The sequence below is a fragment of the Varanus komodoensis genome, unplaced genomic scaffold (assembly GCF_004798865.1).
Source record: "Varanus komodoensis strain SLA01 unplaced genomic scaffold, ASM479886v1 scaffold1, whole genome shotgun sequence".
NCBI lineage: Eukaryota > Metazoa > Chordata > Lepidosauria > Squamata > Varanidae > Varanus > Varanus komodoensis.
The window spans coordinates 102,840,693-102,857,624 of NW_025335268.1; positions in this window are offsets into that span (position 1 = coordinate 102,840,693).

The window sequence follows — 16,932 nt, forward strand, 5'->3', positions numbered from 1 at the left end:
CCTACCCCTTCTTTGGGGATAGAAATGGCTTGGGGTTCCTTACTGTCAGATTCTGTGCACATGGCTATTTTACATGGTGATGTAGGGATGTGAGTGGGTTTAAATCTTGTCTTTAAAAGAAACTGGGGAAAATACTGCATACTGAGAAAGAGAGGAAATAATGCTGCACACAGCCGTGACTAATGCAGATGATTTAAAAGCATACAGTGTAATTCACCCATCAGCCTGAGGCAACCTTCCAGTGCAAGATGGATGAAAATGCCTCTGTGTCACATCCCCCTCGTATTCTCGGAGGCAGGTCTGTCAAGTGTGAGGCCAGGCTTTCCACAGCAGCCAGCCTCCCGCTGTGCAGCTGTAATGAGTGCAGCAGATAGTGTGAAACAGCTGTCTGCCAAAGAGTGGCTTGTTGTTTACTCTCCATTTCTCTCCCGTGCACTAAAGGGCTTAAGACAATGCGTCACATCAAAAGACAATGCCATGTGACAGGGGTCTGAAAGCACACAGAAGCCGCTTTCCTTGGCTATTCTCACTGTAACCTTATTTGTGCAGTGGGGCAGGGGGTGGGGAGGGGACCCTTTTTATGAGGCAAATTGCCTTGCATCCAAATGTGGATGGGGCTTTTTCAGCAGTGCCAGGCAGCTGGAGCTGGCATGGACTATCCACAGGACAGAATAAGGCATGGCGATCCTTGATAGACTTACCCTGTGCATCGCTGCACTCAAGGAAAAGATAAGTGATTGAGGCTGAATGAGTTCTAACAACAAGGACCAAGTGAGTCCTGTTTTCATTGCCCTACAAGTTCCTGATTTTATGCTAGTTGATTGGTCTGTACAGCTCAAGAGTATTTATTTATTTGATTTTTATTCCACCTCCTTAAGAATTGAGGCCTTTGAATTGTGGTGCTGGAGAAGACTCCTGAGACTCCCTTGGCCTGGAAATAGATCAAACCAGTCAGTCTTAGAGGAGATCAACCCTGACTGCTCTTTAGAAGGCCAGATACTGAAGAAGAAAGTCAAATACTTTGGCCACCTAATGAGAAGGAAGGAGTCCCTGGAGAAGAGCCTAATGCTGGGAACAATAGATGGCAAAAGCAGAAGGGGACGGCAGAGGATGAGGTGGCTAGATGGAGTCACTGAAGCAGCTGGTGTGAACTTAAGTGGACTCCAGGGGATGGTGGAGGACAGGAAGGCCTGGAGGAATGTTGTCCATGGGGTCGCGATGGGTTGGGCATGACTTTGTGATTAAACAAAACAAAAAGCCATAAGATAGATTGCTGGATGCTAAGCATATGTCCAGAAACTTTCGGTCATACTCTGGGGAAGTTATATGTAATCAGCACTAGATCCAGGTTTTTGCAGGGCCTTTGGGAAAGACACTCCCACTGAGCCACCTCTCTCAGTCAGCCTACATGTTCACCGCCATCATCACCAGTTTCCATTGCCCCTTATCCAATTTGTCATCCTTGCTACCACTTGCCTGCTTGACGGGGATGGCTGTTGAGCAAGTAAGTGGTGACATCTGCTGATCCACCTTTGCACCACCACTGTTGTCTGGGCCAGAACAAAAGGCAGGTGGCAAACAGGTTGCAATGGTGAAAGGGAGAAGCAAGTCTCAGGGACCCTTTTCACCTGTGGCCCCTTGGCAGGTGGCTGGCCATGCCTGTCTTTGATGTTGTCCTTGGATGTGGTGATAAGAACAGCCCTACTGGACTAGATACATGTATGAATGGAGAGAAAATTCATTCCACTTCTGCAAGGGGATGGCATGATAATGGGACAGAATGGACAGAAAATGTTTACCAACATTAGGTCTGAAGGCTCAGTGGTCAAGGGACCAAAAATCAAAAATCCTGCATAACAGCAGCATGGAGACCTTCCATATAATATTGGTGATCTCAGTGGCAAGCTTTTCTATGTGTTCTGGCTTCTACATCCAACAACCTCCATGTTGCTGGCCATTTTCAGACTGGTGCCTTCCATATCATGACTGTAATATATAGATAAGTTCTAATCAATGGACGCTGACAATCTTCTGCATCTCACTGAATGAAAAAATGCCATCTCCCGAAACACTAATATACTTGAAAACTACCCCTAAAGCTTCAAAATTTAACATTTATTCTAAATCTGAATTCTGGCTGTGGATAACTGGAGGGGCTTCAGCAAGAATTTGGGTTCTGTTAATGGCACTAAAACTGAATTCGCAAGATAGATATGATTTAAAGAAATAAAAATGGCAGTCTACATGACCTTTCACAGCTGCTGTCGACAGACTTCAATGGACAAGCAACTCTCTCAGGGATGTTTGCCAACCAAGTGACTGAAAGAAGATGCAGAAAGCTGGAAGTGATTAAAAGGAGCTGGAGAAGGGGGGGGGAGGAGACAGTTACATTTATGTGTAGGAGGAAAAGTTATAAACAGCCTCTGTTGCTACAGTATGACTTTGATCCTAGTGCAACTCTGTGAGCACAGCAACTGCTTCATGTTTGCAGAAAAGCAGTCCAAATCAAATGTTCTTACGTGCTCATAATCTCACACCATGCTTCAAAATGAAGCAAAGATACTGCCCTCTTCCCTCACTGCTCTCCCCAAACAGAGTTTTGTACAGCGTTCCCATTAATCTTTAAGGGAAGTGCTCAGATTCTCGCTTGCTTTTGCCAAATCCAATTTCCTATTTGCCATGCTTCCCACAGATATGATTGAGATTGCCACTTATTTGCTGCTGGAGTTCCTGTCACAGAAGTAATATGCAGATGGCTGAGTTTAGCTGTGACCAGGCTCCTATGAAATAGCACAATGCAAAGATGATGCCAGCGTTTTGGATTATAAGCAAGACCAATGTAATGTCCTGCCCTCCTAGCACAGTGGTCTGAGATTAGTGAATAGAGTTAGATATATGCAAAAGTAAATCTACTGTGACATGTTTACTCAGGTAGTCCAGAATCCATGGGCACAAAGGTGTCCTTACCAGTAAGAGCGCTACCTTGGGGAAAACTGAAGTCAGACTTTAAAATGCTACTCCAAGGAGCAGGAGTTAGGGCAGGTGAGAAGCTGCTGGACTCTTCTTCAACTTAGCTAGGACAAGGTAGAACCAAGATATTGTCATTTATCCTATGAAGATGGCCAAACAACCGTAGGTGAATAAAAAGGATTCATAGGATAGATGTACTCTATCATGACTTATTTTGATCTTCCTTCAGCTGACCTTTTCCATTGTATCCCTTATGGTGGGGTGGATAGTTAGAGGCCTCTCAGATATTGCTGGACTACAGTTTCCTCCTTGTTGACTATTTGCCATGCTGGCAAGGGATGATGGCACTTGGAATCTAACCACTGGAGCAACACAGATGCTCAGTGTTCTCCATAAACCAGGGGGTTGCAAAGCTATGGTGCTCCCAGCTGAACGGGGTTTATAATAGGTCATGATCCTGTACATTATCCCAAGTCTTCTATTTATCTGCTCAAAGTTCTAGGCCATCCTTGACACAGGAATTCCTCGTCAGAAAACAGGTGGAGTAACACCTGTAGGGAAAGGGACAACTGGTGGAAACAAAGTCATAGAGGAATGTGTACCCCACTACAGCCTTGCATTATTATGTTTGTTGTGCTTCATTTCTCTAAGGCATGCTCTTTCAACCTGAGCATGAAATTCCATTTAGGAGAAGCTCTTGTCAGCCGGTGTGTTGGTCAAAGAAAACTTCAGAAGAGCTGAGAGTCCACTAAATAATCAGTGATCAGGAAAACGAGGTGGTCTAGGGAAAGAGTGCATGATTATCTGAGAATCTTGGGAGGGACCGAATTATTATTATTATTATTATTATTATTATTATTATTATTATTATTATTATAACATTTCTATGCCGCCCCTTGCCGAAACCTCGGGGCGGCTTACAACATGATAAAATACATTGAAATACAATAGTACATAATAAATTACCATTAAATACAAAAATACAAAAAAACATTGATTTACAAATATAAAATTAAAATTATCAGTACAAAATAAAAATATAGGGTCTGACGTTCCGCACCCCTGCTCTAGGATGAGCTTCTCCAGTATTAAGCAAAACCACACCAACACACTTCACTAAACTGGATTCTGGCAGGCTTGGACACGCTGTCTGCTATCAATGGCTCATCATTTTCTTGGCTTATACAACCTGTACCTTTCACTGCTTCCCAGAGACCAATATAATTGATTTCAAAGGTGTCGCCTGCTTGCCTGGTCCTAATTGACCTAGCCTGCATTTACGTCATTGAGCTTGTGAATGTTTCAGGGCAGTTTTTCAGTTGACCAACATCAATACTACTTAGCAACTGGTCTTGGCACTTCAGCCTGCAACTCAGTCAATATAAAAACCTCTTCTGAGGCCTATAACTTTTACACTTCTTGCCCTATTTAGTTCCTAGAGGACTCAAAATTAATGGAAAGGATCCACATTTTTTGAAATAATTTGTGGAGTATAATAGAAAATTGCAGAATAGTGTAAAACATGTACAGAATAAATCTCATTTAGCAGATTTGGCTTCAGAAAAAATGAATCTTGGATCCCAATCCCTTGTCTTTCAACTGAATATTACACTCGTGGTTTTTTTGTTTGTTTGTTTCTCTATTACGCTGGCTAACAGAAAGTATGCAACAATGCCATGTACTGTCTTCAGTATATTAGCTGGAGGTTCAACCTCTCAGAAGCAAGAATTGTGAAATACTTAACCAACCATAGAAGATTGTGTACCCCACTACAGCCTTGCAATGCTAAATCATGGGTTACTGTTACATTTGAACCCAGAACATGGGTTGTTTTACCAGGCAGGCACAGGCCAGATGTGTAAGAAGCCACTTCACATGCCAGAACTACAAGACATTTTAGATACAAGGAAGAAGTGAACATAGGAGGAGGAAAACAATTTACCTAGGGGTTGATTGTCCACCTGACAATCAATCTTGGATAAGGCAACAAACCATGGGCAGAATAAAACTTGGGTTAAAGTTATATGAGATCTAGGCCTATGAGTTTCCTGGGGTCCCATATGGCACATTGTCCAATCTGTGAATCACCACTTCTTCCCTCTGCAAGGTCAAACTTGCACTTTCAAAAGAAGGCTTTCATGGTTGGATCTCTCTGTCTAAGAACAGACCTCTCTGCCCTAAGAGATAAAGACCCAACAAATAATATGGCCCTGGGTCTGACATTTTGTGAAACTGCCACTTCCTACTTTCTGCCCTAAAGATCCTCTTTGGGACAGAACTGGGCAATAGCTGGTCAGAACTGGGAAAAGAGCAACACCACTCAGCTGATTCCCCTGCCACCCCACTTGCAAATGACAAGAGGAGCAAGAATCAATTGGTCAGGGGTGCCTGCTCAGCTGATTGCTCTGCCTCCCTCTTCCATGAACACCTGAGGAATCACCTGCCCCCACCATTGGGGGCTGCACTGCTCAGCTGATTCCCCTGCTGACCCCCATTCTCTTTCCCATTTGCAAGGAAGGCATCTTCAACCTGGCATCTGGTTGGAGGAGCAAGAAAGGAGGCCAAGTTCTGCCTCTCCCTCATCGCCCCTGCTTGCCAGAAAGGTGCTTGGTTGGCACCAGGATGGGCAAGACTCTCTCACAAGCAGAAGCAAGAAGCAGGGTTGAGCAGGGAATTGGCTGAGGGGCACAGCCCCCAACTGGGCACCACCAACCGATTCTCCCCTCTCCCTCTCGCATGTGTGAGGGGCTCCCCACAGGCATGCACATGGTGCAGCAGTGGGAGATCTGCTGAGCACCGCCACTCCTTTCCGCAGTGTCACCCAGCTGATCCTCCCCACTTTAATGGGCTTGTATCAGCCCCGCACCCTCTGCTGCAACAGTTTCCTCTGGAGCAGGAGGCAAGGCTGCCTGGTCAGTTCCGCCCTCTTCTCTGCTGCACTTCAGGAAACAAGCCCTGTTTGCACAACAGAGATGGCTTGACGGCCATGGCAGGCTGTGCTCAGTTTGAAACTGCAGCTTTCCAGTAGATGAACCTCACCCCTCCCTGCAGTGTCTCCTGAGATAGCACCTGGAAGGCTGAGACGGGAAGGAGAGAAATTACCATGATGAGCCAAATCTTCTTGGGCTTAGTGAGGTACACACACACACACACCTGCCTGTGGTAATCATGCCAGGTTACTTATCCTGATATGTAAACAGCCACAGTGAATTGCTGGACTTCCCATAATGCTCTAGGTTAAAGAGTGCTTAACCTACATCTAGGTGATCAGGATCCATCATTATATACAACAGAAAGAGGAAGGAAGGGACAGACGGATGGACTTAATGCATACTTGGCAAAGATCACAGCGGCAGCCTTTATTTTCTATGTACCAATTCACTTCTATAAACCCAAGGAAATACATTGTCCACTTATCTGTGATCGTTGCACAAATTTCAGCCTTTTGCTTTGGGAGGTGTATTGTTCATTAGTTTCTTCAGGTTTAAGATTTAGTATATTGGCCCATGTGTACAGATATGAATCTGATGAATCTTACATAAAACTTGGCAGACAAATGCCACTTCTTTTTCTACAATGTTTTCCTGTAGAAGCTTAAAAACAGATCTTATACTGTGAAAGCAGCTTTAAGGAAGAATGATGTTTGTACTTTTTGAGTTCAATAAATGATGACAGCACGCTCTTTGCCTTTTCCAGTGGTGTACATTTTCTGATCTCCAGAGTTGATCCTCTGGACAGAAGCATTTGCTGATTCTGATGCTGTGGAGCAAAGGGGAAATGTGACTTTCATTACAACAGAGCACCATTCTGTGCTTGCCTGAAGCAGAAATTGGTGGTGAGCTAGGGACTGGGAGCCAGGAGCCGTGGGACAGGCCAAAGAGGAAGAACCCAAGGACAAACCAGGAGTGATGGGCATACTTACACTGACTGAGCTCATTATTTACTGAGAAAGTAATGATTCTTCCCTGTGAGAGTTCTCCTTTGATATGAAATCTGGTGGCACGTATATAAGTTTTGCACATCCAAGCTCTCAAGGTATACTTTGGAATCATGCAGTACTGAACTATTTATGGGCCCCCTTTCTGATGGCTTGCTGCTACACCACGTCATCTTGTGGGGTTTACTTGCCATCACTGCTTGCAGGCATGAAGATGAACCCACAGTCGTCCGTCTCCTCCCAGCCAGTGCTGTGGTGGCAACAAGGGAAGGAGGCAATGGGGCTGCTTCAAGCAAGTTTGTTTTTCTGGAAGGAGTGCTGTCTAGGGGGTGGGGGGGGGAATCTATGTATTTGGTTACGTTCTCTGAGGCTCATTATCAATTCCAGATCGAATAGCAAATTGATAATTGTGAGAGAGCAGCGGGTTAATCACCTCTTATTCGGTGCCCAAGGAATCCCATGAAGCGTTGCTGGTGCTTCCTGCACACAGCCCGGCTCCCAGGCCAGGAGAGATGGCAAGGACAGAGCAGGGTGATGCCTTGAGCTGGAGAGGAGCCTGACCTTAGCTTGCTCGGTGCTTCTGCTGTTGGCCAAAGTGAGGAACCCCTGAGCTGCGGCGGCAGTGATGGGGAGCAAGGGCAAAGGTAGGCAGGGGTCCTCAAACTTTTTCCCCAGGGGGCCAGTCGAATGCTGCCAGTGCTGGACGCGGGCCGGAAAGGTGGTGCCTGGTGGTGTGTGCGGGCCAGCACTGAGGTGGGGGTGGGGATGAGGTGCAGGAGGGCACACTTGGTGAGGGGAGGGGAGGCGGGGGTGGGCATGTGCCGCGAGGCAGGCTCACGAGGCAGCGGCTTGCTCACTTGAAACCGTCGCCTCCTGTGCAAGGTGGGTGGTGGCGGGCATGCACATGGGCACGCGAGCAGTGGGTCCAAATGGGCATGGCGGGCCGGATCCAACCCCCAGGCCGTAGTTTGAGGTCCCATGAAGTAGGGGAACAGGAGCAAGATGGGCAGCAAGGAAAAGTGTGGCAGAGGGCAGAGAAGAGGACACTCAAGAGAAACAGCAAGCGAGGAGGAGATCAGAAAAGGAAGGTAAGAAAGGGGAAATGAGGGAGACACCTGAGAAATAGCAAGAAAGGGTCTACCTACTGGTGAGGCAAGGGCAGCCCTTGGCTGGAGTAAAGAATTACCTTACAAGCTGTTTAGGGCCATACTTGCCAGGAACCTTGCTTCCTTGTGGGCAGGAAGGGCTTTCCACTCTCCCTTCCTCAAGCCTAACCTGGCCATGCTGACTGAGCGAGCCTAATGGCTCTGTTTTGGCAGTGAGAGAAACTGGGCCCTCTGACACAAGGGTACGTTTGAGATGCAACAGCAAGGGGAGCCACCTGAAAAACAGCCGGCAGGGCCGATGGAGTGCAGCTGCCTTCCTCAGATATTGCTGCAGGCAAACACTGCTCCCCAGGGAGTGGAAGACTGATTCCATGGAGTCAGTTCGGCTACTGTTTAGGGAGTCCTTCTCCTTTATGTTGTCCTTAAAGGGACTTCTGGTTAATGTAACTAGAACTGTCCTCAATACATTCTGTTTTAAAAGACCTATTAACTGTAGCCCAGGTCTTAGAAACAGTGGATCAAGGGGGTTTTGATGTTGCCCTTCCTCAAGTCCCACTAACGTAATTTATCAATTCAGGTTCACTTGGAAGACGAGCATTATGAACAGATTAATTTTGTCCAATGAGCTATCTAGCAGCAAAATTCAGGGGCATCACTAAGTAGGACTGCAGAGGAAATAAGGTCAAAGCCAAGGGACAACTCAAGGATATAGGGATATGCCAAACTCAACAAATATTACCCATGGCAGCCTGGGCCAACGGATCCCAAACTGCAGTGGGTCACTCATCAATCAGGGTAGCTACTCACAAATGCAATGGTTCCTAATTTGTGCTCACACAACTCCTGTCAGCATCCTAGACTGCCGCCCTGCTAGAAATTTAAAAGCACACTTTTAAGGATACAGGTATTTCCAAAGCTTTTACACAATATACAAGATAAACAGAAGCATTCTGGTGAATTCTGCACAAGCCAGTTGTACATCATTTCTATGACTTCAAGGAAAATAATAGTTGGTATCTACATTACCATAGCAGAGCTTCCCATCTATAATGGAAACACCTCTAATATCTCACATACCAAGACTTTTAGTTAACAGGGTCAAATGACTCTGACATGCATGGAGTTGAAGTGGGTGGATTGCAGTGAGTTGGGGGGCAATGCAGAATTACTCGCATTACAGATTCCGCCTGCTGAACGCAGAGCAGAGCCCTTTCTTAGTCAGAATCCTGTTTACTGCAGAGGGCAACCAGATACTTATGGGAAGGCTACATGTCCCCCATCTGTTATTATTCTCTCCAGGTCTCTGAGTCCAGTGGCAGCATATGGACATAATTAGTGACAGCATTTTATCTTCCATGAATTTGTCCAATCTCCATCGCAAACTTAATTGGGTGGCCATCACTATATCTTGTAGTAGTGAATTGTAGTTACTGCTGCTGCTCTTACATGCTGGTAAGTCTTCTCTGACTTATGGCAACCAGATGAATTAATGTCACTTCTTGGCTGCAGTCTCCCTTTGAGTGATGACTGAGCCAAGGTATGCCAAATCTTTCATAATTTCAGTTTCTTTACTGCTGACATTAAAGTCCCATAATTCTTCTGTAGTCATGATTTTTGTTTTCTCCATGCTCAGCTGCAGCCCCATGGTTCTTCTTACACTTTCACCAGGAGAGGTTTTAATTCATCGCTGCTTTCTGCCGATTATGTGGTATCATCTGCGTATCTTAAATTATTGATGTGTCATCCACCAATGTTCACTCCTTCTCCCTCTGATCCTAATCAAGCTTTTCTTATGATATGTTCTGCATGCAGATTAAACACTTAGGGAGTGAAAATGCACCCAAGTCTGACACCTTTTTGTTCCTCCTTGTCCGGTCTTAACAGCAGCTTCCTGTCCACCATGTGGGCTGCGCATCAGGACAAGCAAGTGCTGAGATGCCGCCGTTTCTTTCAGGACCATCCAAAGGCTTTGCTGTAACATGTAAGGCATCGGCTGATCTGGAGATGGGGCCCAGCTTTGTCTCAATACTGCATTGGCAGCCAGACAGTTCCAATTCAGTATGTGATACAAAGGGGTAGAAGAGGAGTTGGCAGGTGACTCTGAAAAGTTAGCAAGCAAAGTTAGTCAGGCAGCAACGGAGACTGAATTGTCTCAGCCCTGGGACTTGGGGTCATCCTGGAGAAAGAGGTGGGGCAGAGTGAATTCCTACTCCCAAAGAGGTAACATCAGGACAGATGGGCAGACCGATCATGTAACATCTGTTTGGCCCACAAGCAGCATAAACTACCTTGAAGAACTCTGACAAAAGGAAAGGAGACTGTTTCAGTCTCTGAATCAGCTCTTCATATGTGCAGAAGTTATTCCAAAAGACTGGAAGGATCATTACTTTGATTCATACAACTCCTTAACAGCTCTCATAGAAAATGCTCTGTAACACAGCAAAGCCTCTTAAGCTTCAATAAGGGACTGTATTTTATAAGCTTTAATTTTGATCTGCTGTAAAAGAAGGCAGAGGAGAACATAAAGCACATATCTCCTTCTGAAATTCTTTGGTGCACTCCTGTAGCTAACATACATTTGCTATGTGATCTCAAGTGCCTCTTCCTTTTCAAAACCCTGCTTGAACATCAAGCACTTCTCACTTCATATAGGTAGCATTTTTTGTTACAATACCTTGAGCATCACTTTGCTTGCATCGGAGATTAATGGAATGGTCCTATGGTCGCTGCACTCTTCTGCATCTCTTTTCTTGGGACTGGGATATATATTGAACATTTCCAGTCTGTGCACCACTGTTCCATTTTCCATTTTGATGGCATATTTTGTTAGGATTTGGACTGTTTCAGCTGCTGCAGCTTGGAATAGTTCTTTTGGTATCCTCTCTACTCAAGATGCTTTATTCTTTCCAAGCGCATTCGAAGTCGCTTTTTCTTTGCTTCCTAATATTGCAAGATTCCTCATAGGATTACTCTTTGCAAGAGTCTGTCGCCTTTTAATCTCTTCTCTATAGTGCCTGTGTATATTGTTTTCACCTTCTCTTTATTTTATCCTGGTCTATCCTGGTGTTCCCCTGTTGGTCTTTCAACATTCCTAATCTAGTTTTGAATTTCCCTTTTAATTCAAAGGAAAATTAATTATGTGCATGTTACATATATTTGCTGAGAAAAGTGACAATAAGAGCTGGGCTGGACTGGACCAAAGGCCTATCTATAGCCCATCAGTCTATTCCCAATCACATGCCTCTGAGATGCTCACAAGGAGCACGTGGATGCAACCGCATCCTCCCACTCTTGCTCTCCAACAATTGGCATACACAGGCATATTCTCCTGATGGTAAGAGTGATGTTCAGCCAGCTCATAACTTTTTTCCATAGCTAGCCTTATCACCCATGAATTTGACTGATGCCCCTTTAAAGCCATCTAAGTCAGTGGCATCATGACATCTTCTGGTTGCAAACTCCATAGTTTAACAATGCACTATGTTCCTTTCATGTGTCTCAATTCACCTCATGTGCAGCTCCATGGGAGGACACCAGGTTCTAGTAGTATGAAAGGAGGAGAAAAAAAGGTCTGCCATCCATTTTCCCCACATCAGGCACCAGATGGCCCTGCAGAATGGCCGACTTAAAAGCACCCTCTGAAGACAGCCAGCTACCTACTGTTTAGGACTGGGATAAGACTTGTGGTGCTCGCCTTGTCTGCACAGCGTTTGCCTGCTCCCTGCTAGCAGAGAGCAATTGTCAGGCTCAGTGGCCACGAGCATGAACTGTCAAGTTGTGCTTGCCTACGCAGGCTAGAGGGAGAAGAAAAGCAGCCAACATGCCAGTTCTTGCATTTTTAATTCTGAAATAGACTGATATGCTCAGTCCAAAAAGGGCCAATGGACCTTTTGAAAACTGGCATCTGAAGAAAACTCTGAATTCAGCCCTCCCATATAATAGACAGCATTTAAAGCTGATATTTGACATCAGCACTCAGCTTGTGTTAATTTGCACCTCAGTCACCACTGCCTCCCAAAAGAAATCTGTAGCAAATCATTTCAGCTGTGGGAACCGAACAGTATCAGGCCTCTAACGAGGAGGAGCTTCTGTTGCTTCTTGTATACGATGCTGCATTCTCCATTCCAGTGTATATTCCAGAAGGTTGAAAACTGCACATTGGCAACCCAAGCTACAAGTTTTAATACACACTGGAAGTTAAGTATGGAGGATGCCACCAGTAACTCAGGATTTTGCAAAAACCAGACCAGTGGCTCTCTTGAAGCATTAGAGGCTGGTCAGGGCCCAAGCATCACTCTAGCAAAGGAGAGTCAGGCAATTCTATTCCATCAGAAGTTGAATGGCTAAATGATCTCTACCCCACCTGCCTTTTTGGGGCTGTTCTCCACACTGCTACTCAACTCAACTCTGTCCTGTGGTCTAGATACCAGCTTTAGCACCACAATTCACTGGCATCAAATGCAGGATTGATTGATTGATTGATTGATTGATTGATTTAGAAGGCTTCTATGCCACCCCATTCGCCGAAGCCTTGGGGTGGCTCACAATAATAAATAAGAACAGTATAAAACAATATAATATGAATCAACCTGGCCTTTGAGAAAGGGGAGGGAGAGGGGACTGGTGACAACAAGAGCTGGGCTGGACCAGACCAAGGAGAGGAGAACAAGGGGACAGGATATAGCAACAGAATACGAAAGCATATCCATCACTGAGCACCTCATTCTCAGACAGATAGACTTATTACACTTACATCACACCATTACACTTACATTTCCCTCTTGCACGAAATCTTGCACAAAATCCAAGGCAGCTTACATAACTCTCCTCCACTCCATTTTAACCTCACAGCAACAACCCTGTGAGGTAGGTCAGACTGAGAGTGACTGGTTGAGCTTCAGGGCTGGGTGGGGACTAAAGTGTAGATCTCACAGGGTCCAGTCACAGTGCAATGGTTCACCTTAGTGCACCCCCTTACAGATAATGAGACTCTGGCCCTGAGCTACATCAGCTGTGTAATGGGCTTCCTTAGAGTAACAATCTCCATATTTTTGGCCTGGTCAAATCCAGCACCAGAGGGAGACTCAATACTGCCACACCGCTAGCCACCCGTCTGCTCCTTGCTTCTGTTGCCACCTCCTTCTCCTGCTGCATGCGATACACCTCAATGGGGCAGAAAGGGCAAAATGCTGTTCATCCAGTTGCCATGAGTTCTGGACTCATGTCCAAGTGGTACATAGACCACAGACTTGGGTCTTGGTTGCCTGTAAAAATAAACACACTTTGATGTTTTGGGTAAGAATGTTTTTGTAGCTTCTGCCTTAAAGACGGGAAGGTATATGCTGTGTGAATAATTAAAAGACTTTTCTCATGAGAAGAAAAGACGACCTCATGCATAATTGCTGGTCCTTTTATCATCTTTCTATTCCACCCAAGGGCCAAAGCTCTCTGGGCAATTCATAACATTAGGTTGAAAAACTGGAGGTTTCAGCTAATCTGCTGATTGTCCTTCCACCTGGCAACAGATTTTGGTGCTCAGCAAATGTCTAGATAGCATTTGTAGGGTGCTTATGTCTTAGGCAGCGGGAAAATGCATTTTACTCATTCCTAACTTCCCTGCCCCAGTGAGAGTCTTTCCACGGTCCTCATTCTAGCAAAACTTGGAAGACTGTCAGATTTGAGCTTTATTGCACTTTTTTTGTCAGGGAGCAGAAAATAAGAATTCAAGAGACATTAAGAAGCCATGAGTTCAAGGAGCCATCAAGGCAGCTGAATGAACATTAGAGGAGGAGCTGAGGAGAACGCAGAATGTCTACCGCAAGTCCAGTGACGGCCTTCTTTAATTTTTAAGGCTCTCTTTGCCGGTGTGTAATCTGTACAGTTACTACATCCCAATACACTATATTCCAGCACAGTCTCTGCATTTCTGAGGGAGAGGGAGAGGGAGAGGGAAAGAAAGGGAGAGAGAAAGAGAAAGAGAAAGAAAGTCACTGACGAGTTAATAATGGTCTAGGTGGGGACAAATTTACTGCTTTTATCTTATCGTGGGCTTGTTCCTAAACGATAGCATGGCTGTGGATGTACTTACAGTGCCACCTTGTGGACAAAGGAAAAATCAGTCAGTATTGAATCAATTGGTTAACTGTTCTTTAAGGAACAACATCCCTTCTGATCTTGTGATACTTCAGAAGACTAACTTCTGAGTCAGTTCAAGTCCATTGGATTAGGCACGTGGAGTGTTATTCTCAGCTACTGTCTCCAGTGTGAGACAGAAATGTTCTCCTATTACAGAAAGTAGTCATTTTTGATAGCACAATTGATTATTTTCCAGAGCTACTGCCCTGTTTGTTCTATCTTGTTTTTTGATGCTTGTCTGAAAGACTTCTAGGCCTCCTTGCAGAGAAAAATCTTTCCCCAAACAATCCCATGTCGTAAAAACTAGCACAATGATAAACCAGGAAAAAATCTTAAAAGCAACAAATACAAGCAATAACATCAGTCCTAGACAGTACTAAACCCTAAAACACAATTGCACCCACTGTTCAATAAAGTATAATTATGGGAATGTAGACAATAAAAGGGCCTTGTTACTCAGCAATATCATCTATCAAGATTGAAAGAAGACTGGTTAGAGGAGTTTTACATCAGAAGATTCCATAATAGAAAGATTCCAACTCACAGATCCAGCAGTTCAAGTCACATCTTTAAGTCACAGCTGATAGGAATAAGTTGTTAATTCACTGCTCTTAATTACAGCCTTTCTCCCTAAGAATTGGGAATACCCATGACCCCATAAGCCCTGACCGGCAACCCAGCTGATGATCTCCTTCATTAGCAGGTCCTCCCGGTTTCCCTGGTGGCTTCTTCTGCTTGTTGATCTTGCCACCAACATGCTCAATCCTGGGCCAGGACAGCTCAGCTGTGTGTCCACTGCCCCAGGGAAATGGAGCATGTATTATGGACTTCTAATCTGCCACTCAGTGCAGTTTGCAGGTTGTTTTCATGACCTCCTCCTCCTCTCCCATGTTTTCCAGCCATTTTCCCTTTATCGTGTTGTTGCTCTTGTCTAGATCAAGGAAAGCCTGGCATTATTTCCTATTGTGCTCTTTAACACAATTGATGTCTCACAATTGTGTTATACCACGACACTTCCTTAGGATAAACACTAAGCATAGAAAAGGCAGAGAAATTAAACCCCCAGAAGGGGGGCATGTACAAAAATCACTGAATTCTTCTCATAGTGAAAACACAACTCCACTATTTTATTATTCTACAATTTAAATTTCACCTCCTTTCCTGAAGCATCAAGGTTGACTTTCATGAAAGTGTGGAAATGAACCTGTACTTTAAAAATTCCTTGGATGGTATTTGTTTTTTCTCTCTCTCTTTGATTGCAAAGAACTGATAGGGTAGCAAAAAACCCTCTGTGTCTGTACAGACAGGTTCATATCAGTGCATGGATACGGAGCACCATCATTCCTGTTGCCTTTCTATGGCAGAGGCAAAGAACAAGGCAGGAGAGCAAGAGGCAGGTCCTATGTTGCCAGTAGCAGGCACACTCCAGCCCTTTTCAAATAGTGATGTGGACCTCTCTGGAAACTTCACGCTGAAAAAGGCTATGAAGGATCAGGAGCAAAACTGGGGTAGTTCCATGAGGCCAATTGGAGTACCAGCCTCCCTTTTCCTTCAGTGCATGTGTGTGCTTGAGCAGGGGGAGAAGGGAAAATTGTATATCTGTGTGAGAAGAAGGGGACTCCAGACATGCTCAACACGGCTTCTGGACCACCACCAGCATGCAGCTCTTCACTTCAAGCAATACTCGGGAACAAGAGGCTTAATCCCCACATGCAGAGCTTTGTCCATCTGCACTGCACAGGTGCAAGTGGACAACTGGGTTTTATTGTTTAGAATGCCACAAGTCTCATCCAGGAGGGCAAGACAGAAAACAACTGAATACAAGGCAGCTCCAAAGAGAAAGACCAACATGAAAACAACGTATGATGACAGCATCAATGATGCTGCCAGTAGCAGTTTAAAGTAAGTGGAACAAGCACAGCCCTAAGAACAGGACATATAATGTGAAAAGCTGTGACTCCAGCATGGAATCCATTGGAAGAAGTAGAGGGTTGAGCAAAGTAGTTTCCTACTTCCTACTGATGGACCATCTCCTAGGATCTAATTCTTGGTGAGTGTTGCCGGCTGGTGCTGGAGGTCAGACTAGATGGCCCTGGAGACCCCTTCTGACTCGCTCTGTTTCTATGTTTCTATGTTTGTTGTTATGCCTTCAGGTTTGTGTCTATTGGTAATGTACTTGTTTTGTTTTGTCTTGGTGGAGGGACATCTCTCATTCATTAGTGCAATGACTAGTAGTTAGAAGAAAGCCACAACAGGGCTTTGAATGTTATTTGCTTCAGTTTCTTGCCCATTTTTTTAAAAGTCTCTGTATTTTTGACTATTACCATAACAATAAGAATTGTCCTCTAGCAGCCATCATACAATCAGAAGTTAGTCATTTTCTGGCTCAACAGTCATTTCAGTAGCTTACAATTTCTGAGACTGGAACTTAATGTTGGAATCTGCTAGAGAATTTCAATCAGGTTTCTTAATAAAGCAAAGCAAGGAGGTGTTAATAAAAGATAAAGAAAGCTTGCAGAGCATCACTGCAGCTAATCTTTTAATCACTGAAAATGATGGACAAATTGCTCTTGCTCCTCTACTACCATTTATCTTTTGCTCTGAAATATTAATAACCAATTTGTATTTAATTCAATTGGTACAGCAGATGAACTACCTGTGCCTATAAAAGAAAGATCAGAAATCACTTACTTTCTTCACCTTCTAAGCAATCCTTATACATCTCTAGAATCTTTCCATTCAAGAACCCCATCATGTGAAGCATGTCCTTCTCTCCATCCCACC